We start from the raw sequence: 14,208 nt of genomic DNA, 5'->3' as shown, positions 1-14,208 counted from the left end.
ATGCATTCCATCAAGAGGAAAAAGAAGAAGAAGATACACGTTGTAAGACTATCCTACCAGTTTTAAATCTTTAAACTGAGGGCAAATTCTGTCTGTAAATCGCTTGTATAGTTACCGTGTCAGGCTTATACTGGCTTTACCACGAGGACAAGTAAAACAAAACAAAACACTCAATGTTTAACAAGCAGAGAATGAGACAATATGCTGGCAGCATATTATCTATGTGTCGTTGTACAGTATGTAACAGCTGTGTTAAAAAAGGGAAAGAGGTTCTCTCAAGGTTAAACACACAATGTAGTTACTCAGATTTTGTTAACCATATGGTTAACAATATATATTTATATATATATATTGGTTTATCTTACTGCAATATGTGTATATATATATATATATATATATATATATATATATATATATATATATATATATATATATATATATATATATATATATTGCAGTAAGATAAACCTTATCATCTCTATACTCTAGATAGATCTCAACAACATCCTGGATCAACTGTCAATATAATCAGACTCGACGGGAGAAGAGTGAAATTTCATCGGCACCTTGTGTCTTTATGTGTCGTGGCATTAAAAAACAAAACAAAACAAAAACCTGAGCGTTTTTCTAAGAAGTGGTTGGGTTGGGCAGTTTCACACTCCTGACGCACTTTTTTGAGTCCTTAGCAGTATCAACAACTTTTCGCTGATGAGACAATAGCAGATAGTTCCATTTAATGCGTGAGAAACCATTCGGTTGGAGAAGAGGGGTGTCAGGAAATTGCCAAAACACTCACCCAAAGACGAAGTCGAGCATATTTATTTTAAGTCACGAGCCTGTGTGATATGAACGGTAAGAGCTGAGTTTATGCATGTGTTACAAAAACGAAGCACAAGCGTGATGGTCGAGTGAAAGCGGAGAGGAAACCTTGCCCCCCCCCCCCCACCTCACGGGACAGAATGGATTCGACCTACTCAATCATACTCTTCAGCATACACTGCAAAGAGCATGCTTTCACCTTTAGGATTGTCTGTGCTTCTTGAAGTCACCCTGGATTATTCTTTTGGATAACGCAGGTACGCACATCTCGTCTTTCCCTGCCTTTTAGACACATAGAAAAACACAGGGGCGATCTCGTCGGTGTTTGGATTTGGTTGTAGGTGGTATGCGATTGTCTGATCTAGATTTATAAATAGGTTACATGCAAGAAAGGGTGTAGTGGTTGGTTTAAATACATATGTATTTCTATATATATAACAGTGTGTGTGTATATATCGTGTATGGCTATCACAATGTAACATAACCAGAAGTATGTACAAGTGTGTATAAATTCTCCACTCTTTACAGATTTACAGACACTGAGTGAGTCACAGCAGTTTGATGATACTTCGAATTTGTGAGACTCCTCATACCTAATGTGATCCTTCAAAAAAAAAAAAAAAGGAAGGATAGAAAAAAGGGACTAAACCAAACTAACGCGTTTGAATAAAAGGTGGAGTACTTGGTTAATATGCTCCACCGACATCCTTCAGCTCAGGCAAACTTTCCATCAGCTCGACACACACACATACACACACACACACACTCATCTCTTCCTTGAGTAATGTTTTGGATAATAAACTCTATCATTGCAGCATCAGAAACACAGATGGCAGCTGTAGACTTCTGAGTAGTGTTAAAAAAAAGAGGCAGCTCAGAGGCTCAATACAGAAAACATCCAAGAGGAGGAAGAGGAGGAGGAACAGTTTCTCTCTCTCTTTTTTAGAGATTGTTTTATTCACACGGAGGGTGGAGGTGGACGTTAGGGAAGGGTGGGGGCAATATCCATATTAGGAAGCCGTGTCCTACATAATAGACATGGCACAACTGCCACTGAGCAAGGCACAGGTGCCGGGCAGCAGTCGGGGTCCGGTGGCTCTTTTAGACCTTACATATGAGGATCTGAAACCGCTGGAAGCTCTCTGGTGTGTCGCGTTTCTTCTTCTTTCAATCTCTGCGCCTGCTGAAGCTCTCACAATCTGCATGCGGGGTGTGTGCCCGTACGCGTGTGTGTTGGGGGGGTTGATCGTGTAGTTCGTGTGAGATAGTGTAAGTAGGAGCTACTACTTGCCCCCCCGCAGTTGATGACACACACCTACAGGATGTGTGCCTGCTGTTATGGTAAAGGTTCACAATAGCACTAAGCTCCAACCGGGGGGGGGGGGTTACTGCAAGACAATTGGGATGACTGAGGCTTGTTTCGCCTTGTTTCACATAACCGTGTACGTGACGTGTACATACAGGTGACTGTGATACAAAAATGAGGGAGTGTATGTGCGTGTGCAAAACTAAGCCCAGAACACCAGTGTCAAAGGGATTTCATACCAATATAACACACGAGCACATTTGCGCACGGGGGTCATTGTGATATGAGCGTCTTCTTCACTAATCTGTACACTTTATCATTAATTGCCAATACACATGCGGGCGCCAGTTCACGTGTCCCTGATAGGAAGCGATGGACATACGTGAAAGCACGAAGAGTGGAATGTGCGTCCTCTGCGTGGGGGGCAGAGGTTTGGTGACACCGCGAGGACAAACTTTTTTTCTTCGCTTTTGTTCGCCTTCGATCTTGCACCTCACCGTTTCACAAACACAATCTCTCTCTCTCTTACACACACAGATGGGGCTTCTTTCCATGCACGGTGCGTTCAGGTGCTCTCATAACCTCTGCCATTCACATGCTAGAAAATGTGATCAGAAAGTAGTGTGTGGTGGTTTTAAAAGAGGAAGGATTTGTTGAATCTCGCTGTGACATGGGGGATGTTGCATGGCTTATGAAAAGATAGTCTGTGCGGACCAGCCTAGTGTGCTTCCTTTACTTGAAACGCATGCGAATTGTAGGAAATGGAGTGACTCAACGTGAAAAGTAACAAATACATGAAATTATTAATTTTAATGAAGTGACATCAAAAACTACAGGCTAATCTAAATCAACAATGCCCCGCGGAACCTTTATTTCCAATCACTCAATAAATGTCTTACTCAATGCAATCCGCAAAGTGACGTCTTCCAACGTTATCTGATCATTCTGTGTACAAAAGTTATTGACTCAAAAGACGAGCAGATGAGAGAAACCAGAAAATACAGAAACTATATAAATGCCTAAGCAAAAATAATTACCATTTAACTGGCTAGCACCTCTAACAACACACGCCATAATGTACACTATCTTTTAGAGCCGTATTCAACATACAGTAGTATTTGTTTACGTCGCTGCTAAATTTACTACATAATTCCAACCGTGTGTCACTTTATCCCTGAGTCATGACATATCCGACAACACCTAAAAGCATCAACAGCAGCGAAACGACAAGAGACAAGACAGACAGAGAGAAAGAAGCAGAGAGAGGAACCTGTACTGTGGTAGCTACAACACAAGGAGACAGGAATTCGGCCGAGATAATAATAATAATAATAGTAATCGTGCAGGATTGTGGCGAAGTTGATCAGCGGGCTGCTGTTGTCAGTCGCCGCACTGGCTCACACAGCGGGGTCTCCTCTGTATCTCTGCTGGATCTGGACTCTTGGACGCTTTAGGAAACCTGCACCCCCCGCCCCCTTTCTTTCTCCGACTGTTTGAGCTGCTCAGCGTTGTTTTAACTGGTGAGGAAGTGAGTTCACATAATTATTACTGTTTGTAATTTAGAGGGTGTGTTCGTGCTGGCTGGTCTTGCTACTACTACTACTACTGCTGCTGCTACTACTGCAGCAGCTGCTGGTGCTCCTGCAATCTTTGGCTGTTACACATTCTTTAGTTTGAAACCTTGTCATTTCCTTTAAGTGAGAGGCGAGAGAGAAGTGACTAAGAGAAGGTCAGTAAAAAAAAAACGGCATGTGCTACAGTGGAGATAAGGGTCATTTTGGGGAATGTTTGACTGATAAGTGGAACCTTGTGGCTAGGAAAAGCAACAACAACAAAAAGAAGAAGTAGAAGCCAACATAATCCTGTGATACACTTAGGAATGGTGCTATGCAAATAGTAGGCAAAACTGACATCCCAAAGGAGCTTCACGGGGATATTAGAACTATATCATAAAACACTTTCAAACGTCTTAATGGTAGCAGTAAGTGTAAATGATAGCTGCACTGTAGGTGATAAAGGAGGATAAAACAAAATCAATAAAGTGATGCATATTATAAGGGGTTGTAAAGAAAGTTGTCACTGGAGACAGTTATGTAAAAGCATAGTTTGCAGTAGAGATAGAGGAGAAAGTGTGCGCATGCATGGCAGTGTGCACATGTGCCAAAACAGGCTCACCTTCCTGCTTTGTAGTTTGAGCAATACAGATGATGAAAAAACACACAGGGAGGGAGGAGGGGGGTAGCTGTTCTCTTTATCTGCTGGTGTAGGAAGTTTGACTTCAAATAGGAGCCTAAATAATGGTGGCTTTGTATCGAGTGGAGTTTCCACACACACACACACATGCGTATACACCAAATACTGTGATATTCAGCTGTTCCCTACAAGTAAGAAAATTTTGGCAAAAGGGTTGTGTTCCCTTCACTGTCCCCCGCTACAACGGCTTTGTTTCTAATTGTGCACGGGACTCTCAGCTGCCAGTTTTCTCTTGTCTATTTTCTTTGAGATTGACTTTCTGTGGCATACTGTTTTCCCCTGTAGCTGTTGAAAGATACAGCATTTTTCTTCTGTGTAAGGGTCACACACACAAACACATACAGAAAGAGAAAGAAGTAGAGAGCGGAGGGAGCGAACAAGGGAGGAGGGAGGAAGAGAGGCAGAGTGTGTTGTTTTGCAGACAGGATTACATTGTCTCCCCCATGTTAGATTTCAGACATTATGTTAAATATTTCTAGGCCTGCGACTCTCGCCCTGTGCTCGTGCCAGCAAATATAACACCCTGCAGCACGGCACAACAACAATAAATGATCTAACTTCCCCAAATTGACTGTTAGATAATAAATACCAGTTACGTGTGATCTGAGTCTCATGGATACTAACAAGAATAGGTGTGATAGGCAAACAGATTTAGTCAGTTATGGAGGGGGGTGTTTGGGGAAAAAAGTAGTTTTTCTGAATGTTTAATTGATTTTTTTTTTGTTTGTTTAGTTTTTTTCCTTTTCTTAATCCAAGAGTGAAGGAAAAGCTGTAAACAGGATTAGCTGACGAGTTCAGCGTTGGGGGTATTATTTTTTCTTAGAAGGTTATGTCATAGAAGTAAATAAGCAGTGACGTCACTTGTTGACCATCGCAGCAGAGTGAAAGAGGAACATGACCTGTGTTTAAATGTGAATTATGACGGTTCATCACTTGACTAATACAAATGTAAGTCATGTTCAGGGAGTTGAGAACTTTTTGGAAAGCACAGATGCCTCACATTCACAAACAAGTCCCCGGAGAGCTTATGCATGGCTCGAGTGAAGCCTTTGTGTTTGATTGCCTTCCACCTGCGTGTCTTTGCATAAACCGAAGAAGTGCTGCGTATATCTTCAGTAGAACTGCCTGTCTGTCGCACGTAGTTTGTGCACTCAGTTTTCCATCCCTGTGCTTATCAAGATCAAACTCTGAGCCATACCTTGACTTTTTATCTTACCCTGACACTTTTTTTTTAATTTGTAAAGTTCATCCAGCCCCTAACTCCTCCCCTCCTGTTCTTCCTGTATCTGTGGGAGTAAAATTAGCAATTTAATTTTTTTTTTTTTTTTTTTTTTTTGGAGTGGGGGTTTGTATTGTCCCTTCAGAGTGTAGAAGTGTTTTATTGGTGTGGCGAGAAACAATGAGGACAAGGCAGGGCTTTGTGGTGGCAGAAATGCATTTTTAACCCATGTGAATGAATGGCGCCTCACATTCCACAGCAGCAGGCTCTTTACTGAATGGCAGCACTAACTCGGCTGTTTTCATTACTCATTACTGCCTTGTGCCTTTTCACCATGTACAGAGTCATTTACCTTCACCACACTGGAGGGGGGTTAAACACTATACAGACTCTTGTTTATAGTCGATTTTCAGAACTGGACATGGGGTAAAACTTATGATTTGCCTAACTGTCTCTTGCTCAACAATCAGTATTAAAGCTGCTCTAGGATATAGACATTAAGAAAGGATGAACTGATAATGTTCAGTGGGAAAGTTCTGCTTGTAGTGATATAATGTGCATGATCTATTGTGACTTTTTAGCTCAGTGTTTTGTCTGTCTGGCCTCGAGCTTTATTGTTCCACTTCATTGTTGATGCTCTCATTGAGTCATTTCCAGCATAGACCTTAAGAGAAAAACTTCATAAATAGTCAGTGTAAAGAGCAAATCATTGGCTAAAAAAAGTGTATATTTTTCTTATGAACTGATGGGAAGTAAAAAAAAAAAAAAAAGAGTCGGCAAGAAACATGAATGTTCCTCTTCATAAGCAGGGTGCACAGATTTAAAACAACAATAATAATCCCTGTTAGTATCTTTTTCAGAAAATGGCAATGGCTTAAGTGTCTAAATCTTTTAGTAAAGACCTTTGTAAAAATCCTTTTTCCCTGTAATACTGGGGTGTGAGCATTCTCTGTTGGTGGTATCTAAGACCTTGCTGAATTCACAGAGAATGGTTCCAAAGCTGGCTAATTGTGTTGTCCTGCATACACAATTTGTAAATCCGATCCATTCAGTCCATTTTCCACTGTAATTACTACCCTGCTTTGACCGTACTTTCTCATCTCTGTCCCAACCGTTCGTGGTAATGTTGTGTGGTTTGAAACTATAATTGATATGAAAGGAAAAAAAGTCATCAAATCAGAGGACAGATATGTTTTTGTGCAGAGGCATATAGTCTGAAGTCATTCCGTGTGCCCTGCTGCCCCCCCCCCCTTTCCCTCTCTCAGCTCTTCCTTGTTATGTTTTAGATCATATCAGCGCTTTTTACATGAAAGCAAACATGTACGCATCTGCCTTTAGATGGTTAAGTAACTTTGTGACATGCTGAAGTTGGATTGGAGATGGGCAATGATGAACGCAAAAACAATTTTCTGGTATGAATCAGAAATGGAAGAGGAAAAAAATCAAACAATTTATTGTCTTTTTACTGGTGCTCCACAGCCACATCATTTTAATACGGGGTCTAGTGTCTATTCTCTGGTGATGGCATTGATTCCCTGCTACATGGTGGGGGTTTCCACTCTGAAAGGGCAGTCTCTCTGTGTTAGCCTAGAAACACCAAGCTCCTGGATTAAATTATAAATGAGCCCTCCGTGGGAAACGTATTGCTTACTGCTTAGGATAATCAGAAGGAATTTTGCATTTGCTGTCATCCTACACATTTCCAGTGGATGTTTTGTCCTCTCTACTAACTTCTGTTCCTGTGGTGCCCACAGTTTTCTTAAAACTTTTGATAACAGGTGTGCAGTTAATCCCTTTATTCCAATTGCACCTGCACCCTCTACCCCCTCCCGTATGGATCAATACAGTCTGTGCCAAGCCAAGCAGCATTGTCCAGGTACTAAACTGTGAAGACAGATATCTGTCTAAATTAGACCCAAATAAAATGATGTAGTAATCAGGGGATTAAGATAGGAGAGGGGTTAAGGGGTTAGAGCTGGTGGGGGGTAGGGAGGGGATTTAGGCACAGGCCATTTTAGTCATCTACTCATAGTGTTGGGGTGGGGAGAGAAAGACAATGGTGTGTTTTTTTTTTTGTTTTTTTTTTTTTTTTTTAAATTAAGTACGCATCCATTCAGCAAAGTGTGATCTTCAGACTTGGGAAGGATTCACTTTTTCCCACCTAAAGTTTACTAATGCAGTGGTGGAAAACCCCTCTGAGACAGCAAGCCCTAATAGGAGTGAATAACTTCCCTTTGAAAGCCATATATAGATTTTTTTTTTTCCAGAAAGAAACCCAGAAAAACCCAGTGTGCACATTTATATAGAGTACATCTGGCACAGCTTACTTTATATCTATCCTTACTAGGGTTACTGATACAATAATGGCAGAGCACAGTTCCCTTCATAAACTAGCTGAAGCTGGTTTAGGTGGGTGTAGGTGCAACCTACAGTAATGATTTTCAACTAAATTCCACATTTTTCATGACATTTTAATACTGTCATTTGCACACATCCACTGAGAGTCTAATGGAAACTGTTTGTGACACAAGGTAGCATTTTTAGTCATTGAGAGATTGCTCATTTCCAAAGTATTTTAGTGATGTTAGGAGTAGTTAGTGTGAGGGGTTCCTCTTACTGCAATGTATTTATTTATTTATTTACTCAGGTTATATATAAAGTATCTATTTTTATATGTTTACTCTTTTCTTCTTAGGTATAAGCTCCCCAAGAACACATACGTTTGTTTCCATTTTAAATAATGAAATCAACAGCGTAACCCGTGTGTGTATTTGCATGTGCTTTTTATACCTGATGGTAAGAGCTGGATCTTTGGTTCTTGGTAAAAAGAAAAAACAAACAAATAGAATAAAATAACTAAATTAGTACAACACCCCCCTGAAACAGGTCAATTTGAGCTTTTAAAATTTAATACAAATCCTATATTTCCATACTTTGTAGTGCAAAATAGAAAGTACACTAAAATAATGTTAGCAGGCATTTGCAATTGCTGCTGGCAGCCTTAGCTAAATATGGCAGCTCATCCTACTAAACCTAGCAAACAAACATTTTTAAAACATCATCTCCATACCTGAGCTATGTGTGTTGTGTGTCTAATAAGCCTGGTTGCCCTGATACAAGAGCCAAATGCATGCCATTTACAAAGCATGGCAAAGTTTTCTCTTCTCTTTTTCTAGCAGCCATGCTAACTCTACATGCTAACATTAGCCTTCTGCTCTTGAGGCAAAACTTGTTAAAAACTTCAATTAGCGAACCCAAACCTCTACAGGACTCGCGCAGGATGAACCAGATATTAAATAGAAAAAGATATAACAGTCGGACTGTTATATCGACTGCTAAACCAGTGTGTCATACATTTGCGCTACATTGTACCTTTTTGACACGTGTAGGTGTGTGCCAGTATTTTTGCAGTTTTCCACCACTGACAGTTTGCCTGGTCTGATTAGCGCTATTGCTGATACTCCTACTAGTTGCCCTAATAAATAATATTTTCACCAGCTGTGAGTAGGCTGGGACCATCACTGAAATCAGGGGTGGGCCCCGCTGAGTGGCTGATGATCTGATGATCAGTGTTGGATATCGACTCCATTTATCAGTGCCGCCATTTATTAGCGGACGACGCTCACAGCAGGGTTGGGCCTGTAGGGATGCAAGCAGTGTTGCAGAGTCTTGTCAGTGCATAGATTTCTTCAGTTACAAAGAGTGGGATGTGTTGGAGAGTTTTTGCAGAAAATCTGACTCTTGCTTCAGTTCAAACACAAGCTCCTTTGCCACATTACAAGCCACATTGTCCATCACCGTCACTCATGTTGATTTTCCGCCTTACGCATTATTGACGATACAATGAAATAACAACCAGGAGCAACGCAGCGCTGAGCTGACTGCGCTGGATTCATTAGCGGCACTTATCAGGTTTGAGCTGACATAGTGATCATAGTTAATAGATTTCTGCCTGCGTCCATGAACCGAAGCTTGGCATCGTTGCTGTGATTGCTGCTGGATTAAAGAAGAGAAATAAGCTTAGCTGAGAGAAACAGCCCAGAGGACCACGTGGCTATGATTGGGGATTCAGAGAGAGAGAGAGAAGAGGAGAGGAACGGCAGTCTTTGTCCAGCCCAGATGTCACTGTAGTAGACTGCCCTTATTGATCTGCTGCTTTACACAAACACACACACATATCCTGCACACCACTCACATACACGGTCTAATTAGATAGCTATACAAAGGAAATTTAAGAAGTGAGACCTTCAATTTGGCTACATAAACACCATTTACTGCTGATTTATTACTTACTTTACATTGAAATATGTGTCTCGTTATAGAATATTCTTTTGTGCGTAAGCATACATCAGTTGAAGAATATTTTGAAATATCTCCATCTCTGCATTCTTTCTACCTTGCCTGGCCTGGTTTTTATGTCTGTCCTTTTTTAAGGTTTGATAAACCAAGACGACACAGTCACTTAGCATGTAGGTATCTGTGTGTGTTTCACAGGGCTCGGCAGGGAGGGGACGCAGCACCCAAACTTAATCCAAACTCACAGCAGCCCAGAGGGCATTAAGGGTGGGTGGGGGATTGGGTGAACCCATTCCTAAGAAGAGAGGTTCATTTTTTAACATACCCATTCCCTGCCGTCTAATAAACACACTAAATGGGGATGCAAGTGCCTACAGAAATTTTTAAGAACCCCATTGCTTACATGTACAGGTTCAGATTTTTTTAAGGCTTGATTTCTTTGGAAAATTCACCACAGTCCAAAAAAACTTATATGCAGGGAAGAAGTTAAGAATAGGTGACTTCCACTTGGGCAGCACAGACAAAGAAAATGCCACTTATGGGAACTAAAAATGCAAACATAAAAAAAGAGGAAGTTATGAATAACCACTTTAAAAGTAATTGTTTTACTTCTTGCCACACTGTCCCTACACACACACACACACCTCCTCATTAACTACTGTTGTCGCTCCATTCTTATATATAAAAAAAACTTTAAATACAACACACTTTAAAGTCTGCTGTCTACTTCTCCACTTGACTTGATCCATCTTAAGTGCCCCATATTTACTACTACATTGCTAGCAACGTCTATTAGTTAGAAGAAGTCTTTTTGGGGGGGAGGGGGGACACAGAATCAGAGAGAAAATGGAAGAGGAGTGGATGTAGTTAGTCCAGATTGAAGGCCAGTGATGTTACATGTCTGACTAACTTAGGGAAACAAGCTGGAAATGTCTCCAGGCTACTGCAGCTAATCATTCAGCCCACAGAGGAACTGATCGTTAGCCACTGATGTCAGCCTAACCTTGCCACGATGTGTTCTAGTGAGTTGTGTTTGTATGTGTGTGCGTGCGGGTTGTGGGGGTTATAGATGGAAAGATGGACTTTACTCTGTTTAAAAAAACAAAAACAAAAAACAAACAAACAAATGCTGATCATAATGGATGAGGAACCGCCTCCTGCTGAGGGAATATAACATAAAAATACAACAATTGCTGTAACAAACTCCCCAAATGTTCATGTTTTACTTTTTCTCAAAATGAATCAATAGAATGAATAACAAGAAAGAGCAAAGAAACAAAAACAGAAAAACATCCAAATTTGGGTAATATTTACTCTGAGACCACTATCTATTCAACTATAGCAAAATTAAAGCCCTCTTGGAGAAGAGGGACAGTCATAGAACAGTGATTACATCATCTCTGAGGCACTGAGGAAGTAGGACCAGGAGGTGCTCTGGGTCAAGCAGGCGTCAGGTTCACTGAGGACAGAGGTGAGGGGGAAGAGGGTCGCCCAAAGACTAGCCAGCTCACCCGAAATCTCAGTGTGGCTCAGACATCCAGGTGAATTGCAAGCATGCATGCGTGATGAAATCAATCTGGATGCAGATTGGAGGCCATGTGCGTGTCTGTGATCTGCTCTCGAGGATTCTCCTGTACATGGAAGGAGAAGGGAAAACAACCTTATCACTTTAACTTTTTTTTATCTTTCTGTGTCTGTTCCATATGGCTGGTAGGTTATAGTTTGCAGTCAGAAGTAGCACAAATACTGAAGCGTTGTTATGACTGGGAGTGACATACGTTGCATTGTGTGCTCTTTCAAGTGAGACCAGCTGAAGATGTAGAGACTAGTTGAGCTCTTTGCCTATGTTTGTCTATTTCTTAGATCAAACTATTATGTAATATTAAAAGTAAAGTTCGCTTTCAAGAGGAAAAAAAGTTACTAAAAGATTTTTTTTTTGTCTCCCAAGGGAACAATGAGAAGTCTAACAAATATCCTCAGGTGCTGCCACTTGAGTTAGCATCAGTTGGGACTAAAGACTACAAATCTGACAATATGAAAAAGAAAGAAAGAAATGGATGTATGAAAATTGAAAGAAGTGATCTGACTTAATCAGCTACTGAGCCTGCTTGAGTGTTTGAGGCTATTAGCTGGAGGCAACATTACCTCCTACTAACATCACACACATCATTCTGGACAGTCGGTGGCAAAGTTGCCTTTGTGTGAGAATTTGGGAAAAACTTTGTGTAGATTAAAAAAATCTGCAGCTTCAGTGGTTTTCATTTTTAGTATTCATTTAGTAATATCACAGTTATAACTGTATTTAATCTTTGACAGCATCATATCCAGTGCATTTAGCCTGTTAAGAACAGAAACCTGTTTTTGGTCTCCCATTGTGTTTCCTGGTTGCTGTCTGCTTTTTACCTCTGTTCCCAGCTGTCTCTCTGTTCGTCTGTTGCTCCGGGCCTTGCAGTCAACTACACAGGAAAGAAGAGACCAAAGATAGGGAGCTTTTTAGCACCCCCTCCCCACCTTTCCCCCCACCCCCCATCCACAACACACAACCCTAACACCCCAACATCCACAGCTACTAGCAGCAGATGCAACAACACTCTTGACGCTTTGTAAAGAATCCCTCAGCACACAGACAGCCTCCCTTTAGCTATCTGCCTGGCCTCAGTGCCCTGTTCCTACATTGTATCCAGATGTGAGGAGGATGGTTGAAGGGAGGAAGGTAAAAGGGCCCCTGGTACTGCCCTCCCCAGCCCTAGACCATGCCAGCTAATCCCATCCCAATAGCAAAGATTTATTAACAAACTCCCTGCTAAAAAGAAATGAGGCCAGCAGAGCAAATACCCCAGATTTTCATTTCAATATTTGCACGTTTAAATGCTGCACATAGCAACAAACAGCGCAGTGGCCGTTTCTGCTCTTTTACCCTAAAACTAAAACCGAGGAGATGAAAATCTGTTGCTCTTAAATACAACTGGCTGCGATCATCTAATCCCTGGCTGCAGACCTCTATTTAAAGAGCGTAGCCGCTAATCCCATCAGATTATACCTGACCAACTGTACAAAATCACCTAATTAATAGTCTTAAGGATGGTCACAAAAGGCGGGCTTCCCTTGAAAATAAGACCTTAATAAATCATACAAAAAATCTGACCCATATACAGAGTCATAATCTCGGGCATAATCTCAAACACAGAAACAGGAGACTCAAGGTCAGAACTCCTCATGGTCAGGACTCGTCTAGAAACTAGAATCTGGAAGTGGGTCAAAAAACTCCCAAAACATTTTAATGCAGTAAATGCATTACTTTACACTGAATCATACTGAGACCACTGTGAGATGTAAATTCCCCCTTAAACCACTGCTATAGTTGTGCTATCTGTAACGTCGTACTGGCTTACTGCTGTACATATACTGATATGACTCCTTTAAATGCATATTGATTTTTTTTTAATTTGGTTTGTGTCCCAGAAACAGGTGGTGTACTCAGATTTAAGTATCTGGGCAGCAAGCTCTGTGCCATGAGAGGTAGAACTAAGGAGGAGGTTTTACGGAGCTGTGTGGGTGAATTAGAGTACTTGTATGAGCAAAAAAAATCAGTTTGGGCCAAATTTAAGTTCAAATTTAGAACTTCTGTTTCTATTTTCAAACGTCAATGGAATTGTTATGGGCAGCTTAAAACAAGTGCTGCTACTAAATGTGTGGAACTAATTTAGACTGCCTTATTAGATCAGTTCAGTGCATGAGGTATTGGTTAATTCTACAATAAATACGTAATTAATTAGGCTGCATCACACTGGAAATATAAGCAACTAGTTTTCTTAGTCTCTTGCCCTGACTCTTTCCAATGCTTCCACATTATTGTCCACGTGTACGACCACATATATGATCCTAAACTATATTTGTTGCTATGACAGTGCCATATTTTTTTTTTCCTTTTTGTATGGTAGAGCCCTGCTTATCTTGAATTGATATTATTGCAAATGCAGGTTTATCAGCAGACTTTGTGTCTGCCTCCATGTGTTTATGTTTCTTATTAGAAGTTAGCTGTGTCCATTTTTAGTAACCCATCCTGCCATCTTCAGTCAGTACAATGTGTTGTGTAAAGTTGTCCACTGGTGCGGTTTGGAGAGGGGGACTGTGTGTAATCCTCAATCCTCTGTCCCTCACTTCATGTGTGAGCTGTTGCTTTTTAGCAGTGGTTAGGTGGCTGGTTGCCTGGTTTAAATGGCCTGGGTAATGCAAGCAGCTCCCACTGGAGGTTTCTGATCTCTTTAGGGAAAGCTGTGCAAACATCACTGTTTGATGCAATATTTGCCTTCTC

At 41.0% G+C, this 14,208-nt stretch overlaps 1 protein-coding gene across 5 annotated transcripts in view; it reads left to right on the top strand.

The window, feature by feature from the left end:
• Nucleotides 1-918: 918 nt before the first annotated feature.
• The window catches only part of LOC308406313 (zinc finger protein 516-like), a 50,701-nt gene continuing 37,411 nt past the window's right edge, over nt 919-14,208 (top strand). For 3 of the 5 annotated variants that reach the window (XM_080897249.1, XM_080897252.1, XM_080897253.1), the window contains exon 1: nt 919-1,076. The gene's annotated coding sequence lies outside the window, so the exon portion shown is untranslated. Of the gene's footprint in view, nt 1,077-3,426; nt 3,654-14,208 lie in introns of those variants that run through there. The other 2 variants (XM_080897250.1, XM_080897251.1) reach the window with 2 other exon arrangements.

Source organism: Rhamphochromis sp. 'chilingali' (assembly GCF_963969265.1).
Source record: "Rhamphochromis sp. 'chilingali' genome assembly, chromosome: 11".
In the NCBI taxonomy this organism is placed as follows: domain Eukaryota; kingdom Metazoa; phylum Chordata; class Actinopteri; order Cichliformes; family Cichlidae; genus Rhamphochromis; species Rhamphochromis sp. 'chilingali'.
This window is presented reverse-complemented; position numbering and strand designations above follow the sequence as displayed.